The sequence below is a fragment of the Penaeus chinensis genome, chromosome 26, assembly GCF_019202785.1.
Source record: "Penaeus chinensis breed Huanghai No. 1 chromosome 26, ASM1920278v2, whole genome shotgun sequence".
Classification (NCBI taxonomy): Eukaryota; Metazoa; Arthropoda; class Malacostraca; order Decapoda; family Penaeidae; genus Penaeus; species Penaeus chinensis.
This window is the reverse complement of record NC_061844.1, coordinates 12,896,880-12,904,846: the sequence shown is the minus strand read 5'-3', so window position 1 is coordinate 12,904,846 and position 7,967 is coordinate 12,896,880. Positions and strand designations below refer to the sequence as shown.

At 36.3% G+C, this 7,967-nt stretch overlaps 1 long non-coding RNA gene across 2 annotated transcripts; it reads right to left on the bottom strand.

Moving 5' to 3' along the window:
* Positions 1-362: 362 nt before the first annotated feature.
* Positions 363-5,531, bottom strand: LOC125039086. 2 transcript variants are annotated; one of them, XR_007116092.1, is made up of 4 exons: positions 4,660-5,531; positions 3,050-3,221; positions 1,470-1,573; positions 363-1,039 (listed from the first exon to the last, which is right to left on the bottom strand). It is a non-coding gene; the product is annotated as an uncharacterized LOC125039086 (long non-coding RNA). The 2 variants fall into 2 exon arrangements; XR_007116091.1 differs by having other exon boundaries at positions 5,283-5,531.
* Between the last annotated feature and the right edge of the window lie 2,436 nt (positions 5,532-7,967).

Here is a 7,967-nt window from a genome sequence, read left to right as displayed (position 1 = left end):
AGAAGATATATGGGGAAAATGCACCACTAAAGTTTTGCAAAATGTTCTCCAATTATTCTCCAAAAAGAGTTTTTTTGTCTTGTGAGTCTGGTGTTGGTTTTATATCAGCCGATGCTTTCAGTTGCAGGCTGATTATTAACTTGTTATAACTGCAAGTGTGTGTGCCACCAAAGCAATATCAGTGACTCTACTCAGCATGGACAAACACTTAGCACAAGTCTTCTCAACTGTCTAAACATGTTAGTATACAGATTAGTAATGAAAAGTCTTTAATTATAGGATAATGATAAAAAAAATGCAAATCATAAATGTTCAGTGCATCCGCTGTAACAACGGTGGAAATGAGAAATGAGAGATGTGTGTCAGTGTTTACAGACTTTATTTCAGTCTTCACAGGTGTAGTCCATAGAAAGAGACCATAGATACACATGAATGAGAAACATGGGTATCATTTTTAAGATTTTTCCACTGGTACCTGGCCGGGCACTTACTTTGGCACCACTACCTTCGGTGCCACAGATCTCAGCACTATGCACCGATTATCTCTTCCAACTCCTGTATATTCATATTATTTCTCGCCCACTTAAAACTCACCCGACTATCTTATTTCTTACGAGTTCATGTTTTGTATATATTTGTAAATTTATTGATTTGGTTATGAACAAGGGGCATTTACAAGAAACAATTCAGTTAAATCTGCAGCATAACAGAAATGTCACTGATGATACATCTATGAAAGCTCTGGGAACCTAACCCATTTCCCACACCTCCTAAAATCCTGACTACGCCTTTGGGCCATCTGTCATTAGCATCTGTTATATAATAGACATGAAGTGCAGTGTATTGGAATTAATAATTCAGACCTCATATTAGCTGCTCCCCATCAAAAAATAGAAAAGATTAAAAAAGGCTGCCACCATGGTTTGGTAATCCTGATCTTTTTACAGTTTCAACTGGAACACGGATGATAACCCGACATCCAGTCAAGTAAGGACAATCAAACAGTCATTGACAAATATGACAGCATTTGGTTCCAATTCTGAAAGGAAGAAAATAAAATATAAACTTATTGTAAAAAATCAGAAAAACAACACCGCTTATTACAAACAATAAAAGTAAACTTAAACTGGACTTAACCATATAGATTTCAGAAATCTCAACACCATTTTTGATTATCTGACTTCAGCACAAATGATCTTACGATACTTCATTCATAATCATCATCATTATACTCCTTTTCCTTATCAAAACAAAGATGTCTCTGAGAGCTTGACAAGAACTGCATGCATAAAACAAGCAGCTAATAACATTATTGAATCTAAAATAACCATCAACCACCTCTCAGTTATAACCTGTCCTGGCAACTCGTCTTCAATTATCCCTTGCCTGGCATCTCCACCTTGATTGAAAGAGAACAAGGATAACTAGAGCACTTCTTTTCTTCATGTAAGAAAAATAGATATACAAACCTCATTTCAAACTGGTGCAGCTGTTGTTGTACAGGTGGATATTAGTGTGGATAACCGCTGAGGGTCTGGACCACGGACATCATCAAGAGTCAGGATTTCTGTTGCTGTGAAATAAAAAATAATATAAATAACAAAAGTAATAGCAAAAGTATTGTAATAATGACAATAATAATAATAATAATAATAATAATAATAATAGTAATAATAATACTAATAATAATACTAATAATAATACTAATAATAATAATAATAACAATAACAATAACAACAATAACAATAACAATAACAATAACAATAATAACAACATTAATAACAACATTAACAACAACAACAACAATAGCAATAAAAATAATATTAATAATAATAATAATAATAGTAGTAAAAATAGAAAAAATAGTAAAAATCATAAAAAATCATAATAATTGTAATGATAATAATGATAATAACGATGATATTAATATTGATAATGATAATAATAATAATAATAATAATAATAATAATAATAATAATAATAATAATAATAATAATAATAATAATAATAATAAAATAATAAAATAATAATAATAATAATAATAATAATAATAATAATAATAATAATAACAGTAGTAGTAATACTACTACTACTACTACTACTACTACTACTAATAATAATAATAATAATAGTAATAATAGTAATAATAGTAATAATAGTAATAATACTAATACTAATACTAATACTAATACTAATACTAATACTAATAATAATAATAATAACAATAACAATAATAAAAACAATAATATAAGAATAGAATAAGAAAAAGGACTGAACAAATTTGCTATGCAATATTAATATGACTCTAGCAACAATCTTCGAAGAGCTCATCTGAAGTGATCGACTGATTGGTACTGAATGGAAGCCTGACTCTGAGTTGATCTCATAATGGGAATATTCTAACTGTCTATTATTGTTGCTTAAGAATAACTTAGGAGGAGGAGGAGTAGGAGTAGGAAGAAGAGGAGGAGGAGGAGGAGGAAAAGGAGGAGGAGGAGGAGGAAAGGAGGAGGAGGAGGAGGAGGAGGAGGAGGAGGAGGAGGAGGAGGAGGAGGAGGAGGAGGAGAGGAGGAGGAGGAGAGGAGGAGGAGGAAGGAGAAGGAGAAGGAGAAGGAGAAGGAGAGAGGAGAAGGAGAAGGAGAGGAGGAGGAGGAGGAGGAGGAGGAGGAGGAGGAGGAGGAGGAGGAGGAGGAGGAGGAGGAGGAGGAGGAGGAGGAGGAGGAGGAGGAGGAGGGGACTAATGACGAGTACAGGGAGGAGGAGGATGGGGAGAAGGAGGACGGGGAGGAGAAGTACGACGAGGACAAGGAGGAGAAGGAGGAGGAGTAAGAGAAGGAGGACAAGAAGAACGAGAATAATAATAATGGTAACAATAATAACAATCAATGCCAGAAAATCATAAATTCTTTGCGGGTCTATAAAAAATATACAAATACTATAATTATTTCTAATAACTATCTCTCAAACATACACTTTACATTTATGATTAATCAATAAATTAGTAAAGCATCACTATTTTGCAACTCACCCTAAGAAAGAAGCTACTCACATTAAAAAACTCACAACTTTCCAGGCTGTGGTCTAGATAACAGGAACACTTTTGTTTTTTGTATTCTCACGTGATGTTTTGAGCTGCAGGTTTTCTCTTGCATTTGGGAACCATTTTAGACCACATTCGGAAGTTGCTTAAGCTTAGCTGAGCCCCTGACTCCCACAATTTGCTGAAAGTGAAGTGAATGTTAGAATACTACAAGGAGACACAGAGATGAATTTATGTACTCCCTTATAGGGGGGCCAAAATGGAATTTAATTGCATATAAATCAATATATTGATGTGAGGGATATTGGCACAATTAGACTTCAAACAATGATTTAGAGGCTACTCTCTGGCACAGCCAAACAAAACTACCCTCTACATTTTCAGGCAAAATAGAGCTTACAGACCTTCTTGCTAAAATATAATCAAATAAGCTTTATCTTGCCACAATATACATGGTAGAATTAGTTGATCTTTGCTGTTGTGCATTACTCAAAGGCTGCAGTGTTTCTTGATGCTCTTCAGCTCAAGACCATTACCCAGAAGAAAAATCTGAATTTCAAATAGGAGTTTCAAAGAGCACAGTAGTCACGTATTGACACATAACACAGTCCAAACATATCCTTCATCATACTGTTCTTTCTCATTTGGTATAACTTTTGTATAATGACCTACTGAAATTATAGAAAGTTAGTAGATGATTCTTTTTAGGAAAAATGCAAGAAGCTTTGATTAGAAGCATTCTATCCTTCAAGGCCTGCCTCTTGCTAAATCCTTTACTCTGTATATACACTTACCTTTCACATCTTTCATCTGTCTTTGTCTTTGTCTTTGTCTTTGTCTTTGTCTTTTTCCTTCTCTTTCTCTTTCACTCTCTCTTTCTTACTTTCTTTCTTTCTTTCTTTCTTTCTTTCTTTCTTTCTTTCTTTCTTTCTTTCTTTCTTTCTTTCTTTCTTTCTTTCTTTCTTTCTTTCTTTCTTTTTCTCTCTCTCTCTCTCTCTCTCTCTCTCTCTCTCTCTCTCTCTCTCTCTCTCTCTCTCTCTCTCTCTCTCTCTCTCTCTCTCTCTCTCTCTCTCTCTCTCTCTCTCTCTCTCTCTCTCATTCACTCATCACACTCACTCTTTATCCCATTGTTTATTTCTTTCTCTAACACTCATTCATCAGTTCACTCTCATTCCTCATTACTGTCTGTCTGGCATCATTAGCTACCTTGTCAACAGCTAAATCATCTGTAATTTCTGCCTCAGACTAAACTTGTGCTACTGCCACTAACTTAAAGGGCAATTTCTGTCAAAAGTATGTAAATTCATGTTGACCAGAATTATCAAATGACACTGAAGAAATGATAATGATAATAAAACTGAAAATAATGACAAAGATAACAATCAAAATGAAAGTAGTAGTAGTTGTGGTAATAGTAGTAGTAATACTAGTAGTGGTAATAGTAGTGATGGTGGTAGTAGTAGTAGTGGTAATAGTAATTGTAATATTGGCAGTAATATTTATAGTACTAGTAGCAGTAGTATTAATATTGCTTAATGAGACTGATGCACCCTCCAGAGACAAAATCCCAAAACCAGGGTATCATGCACACCCAAAAACCCAAACATATCCTTTCCTACCTTCCCTTTATTCCCTAGATGGGGGGGGGGGGGGGCCCCTTTGTTCCCCTCCTTTATTAACCCTTTGTGCCAACTGCCACAATTTCGTTATATAGTATATTTGTAACACGTATCTTCAGTGTGGATGGTACAGACAAGCTGCAGCAATGAGGAATTATAGATGACATATTTATAGAAAATGCAACATTAAGAACTCAGGCTGCGTGAGTGTCTCTGAGCGGTGATACGCAGTGGATATTTTCATCATTTCACAGTAAATATTAGGCCGCAACAGCTGTACCTACGTTGTTTATAACTATTTCTTATGGTCTATAAGATGTGTCCATTTCCCTCTACCTCTATGCGTCTTTCTCAGTAATATTATCCTAGCTTTATCCAGTCTTTGCGAGAACACGAAGCATGGAGGTAACAGTGATTGCTTGATACTGCACTGCTACCAGGTTGGAGTATAAGCTATCTATCTCCGGCTACAGCAAGTTTCAAGTGGCTTTAAATAACGCTACTAATTTGGCATAATCAAAGATGAAAACTGTACATATTGTTGTACTGTACTACCTACTATATTTATTGTCTACCTTGCCAGAAATGGCTGTATATAACTAAAACCATCCTCCTGTTTCTACCTATATTTCCTGCAGTGCCTATTCAGACGCAGTTCTGTGGTAGACATTTTGATGCCCATTCTTCTTTATTCTTTTTTTAAGGTTTCAGGGTTTCAGTTCAGGGTGTCGTCTTTCTTGTTGTAGTCACGGTGTCACGTTCCCGTTCTTCTTCTCCTTTTTCTTTTGTAGGGTTTTAGACTTACGCTCCCGTTCCGTGAACAAGAACAGAAACGCCCACAAGTTTTGTTTTGATTCGGGGAGCGTTTTTGTAACGTCACTTTCTGCAGGCGACGCTGCGTTCGCATGCCTTTAGTGTTAGCCGAGGTAATTCGAAATACCTGGGTCTTACAGGAATGTAGGGTGTATACAGTATGTGCATGCACATATATTCACACACACACACACACACACACACACACACACACACACACACACACACACACACACACACACACACACACACACACACACACACACACACATATATATTATATATATATATATATATATATAGTATATTATATATATATTATATATATAATATATTATATATATATATATTATATGTGTGTGTGTGTGTGTGTGTGTGTGTGTGTGTGTGTGTGTGTGTGTGTGTGTGTGTGTGTGTGTGTGTGTGTGTGTGTGTGTGTGTGTGTGTGTGTGTGTGAGTGTGAGTGTGAGTGTGAGTGTGAGTGTGAGTGTGAGTGTGTGTGTGTGTGTGTGTGTGTGTGTGTGTGTGTGTGTGTGTGTGTGTGTGTGTGTGTGTGCTGGTATTGACAACGTTATAGCTTAGTTGCTGAAAAATCGAGATACAGTCGTTGATTTGCCATTAGATCTGGAGAAAAAGAGTGTGGCCCACACAGCGAACATTAATGGTTGCAGTACTAAAGAAATGCAATTTACTAAAATGTGAAATTTACCGAATAATAAGCCTACTAGGTCATTCAGGTAGAATACTACTCAGAGTTATGAGCAATAGATTGAAGCTGTTCAAAACAGATAACAAGCCTGATTCGGGGACGGTCGGGATGGAATAGAACACATATTTAATGTCCGAATCTTCTCTGAATAATTCCGTGGTCATCTGGATGAGGTCCACTAAAACGTCTTGGAATTTAAAGAGGCGTTTGACAGAGTTTAGAATAAGGATCTTTGAGCTTGCATGAAGAATCAAAATACATCGGCACATGCAGTATAACCAGCCGATTATAGGCCTTACATGAAGAAGCTGCGCAGTAATGAACAACAGTAGAACTTCGGAATGGTATAAGATAAATGTAGGTGTATGACTAGTCTGCATACTGTCACCAGGACTGTTTAACCCCTTTCTGATTGATTTTAAAGACAGCACGAAGATAGCAGGAAGAACAATCCCAAATTTGAAGTTTTCTAATGACATAGAATCAATGGCAAGAACAAAGAAAGAGCTGAAATATATAAGAAACCGACTAGACGCTACAGCAGGAAAGAACGGAATGGCAGCAAATAGTGAGAAGAGTTATATCATGAAAAATGGAGGACAGTACTGAGAAGATACCATTACAAAATGCACATAAGAGGGAGATATATGGAATCTCTTCACCAGAATATCACAGACTACTGTGCAACCAGCAAATCTGAACAAATATGGTGTTCTAAAAATCACGTTAAGAACCAAAGACAATCTGATGAGAGTATTAGTAATATCAATAAATATATATGAATGCGAAACATGGATAATAGTCGGCATAGAGAAGAGAATAACAACTTTTGAAATGAGGTGTTATTGTAAACTGTTGGGCATCTCCAGGAAGAAGAAGGGAAAAATAATGAATAATTGCTAAATTAGATACGGTTGGATACTACAAAAAGAAGAAAATTCCAATGCCTTGGACATGCCAGCAGAAGAAAAGGGACCCTGGCGAACACAATACATGGTGCGTGGAATGAAGTAGGAGAAGAAGACCAAGAAGTAACGAGACTAGTGAAGTTTAAAAAGGACAGGAATGGGCCTCGCAGAATGCATTAGGAAGACAAAAGACCCAGCGGTCAAGAGACCACGGGAGTGACATGGTATGACATACATACTGTAACACATATGCACGCACGCACGCACACACACACACACACACACACACACACACACACACACACACACACACACACACACACACACACACACACACACACACACACACACACACACACACACACACACATGTATGTGTGTGTTATAAATAAAGCCATATATCCCCTGTGAGCCTAAGGAGCTAAAACTTAAACCAAAGGGGTAATTTAACACGAGTACTAACATAAGAAGGGTGGCGTCAGAGTAGGCTGTGTGGTAGATATTGGGCGTTGAAAAACTTGCCTCTTATTAAGTAAAACTTTGAAAAAACACTGTTTAAAGTTAAAATTTTATATGGAGAATAACAAAGACAAGATGACATCATTTTGCAAAACTTTCGACCAAAACACTATAAGACGAAATATCATTGTTGAACTTGTGTAAATAAAATGAAAAACAGAGTATATTGTTTGTATAGAGTTCCAGAAATACTACTACTCCTTGATCAAGTACTTGCTATTCATTCCTTTGTGCAATTTTTCATGTCCTGTAAAGTAAATTTCCGCTCGGACACTTCCATTGGTATAGTGACCTGTTCTCGTGATCTCTCGCCTCGCATACCAGAAAAGCCATGTTTCTTATCTTAGAGTAACTCCAGT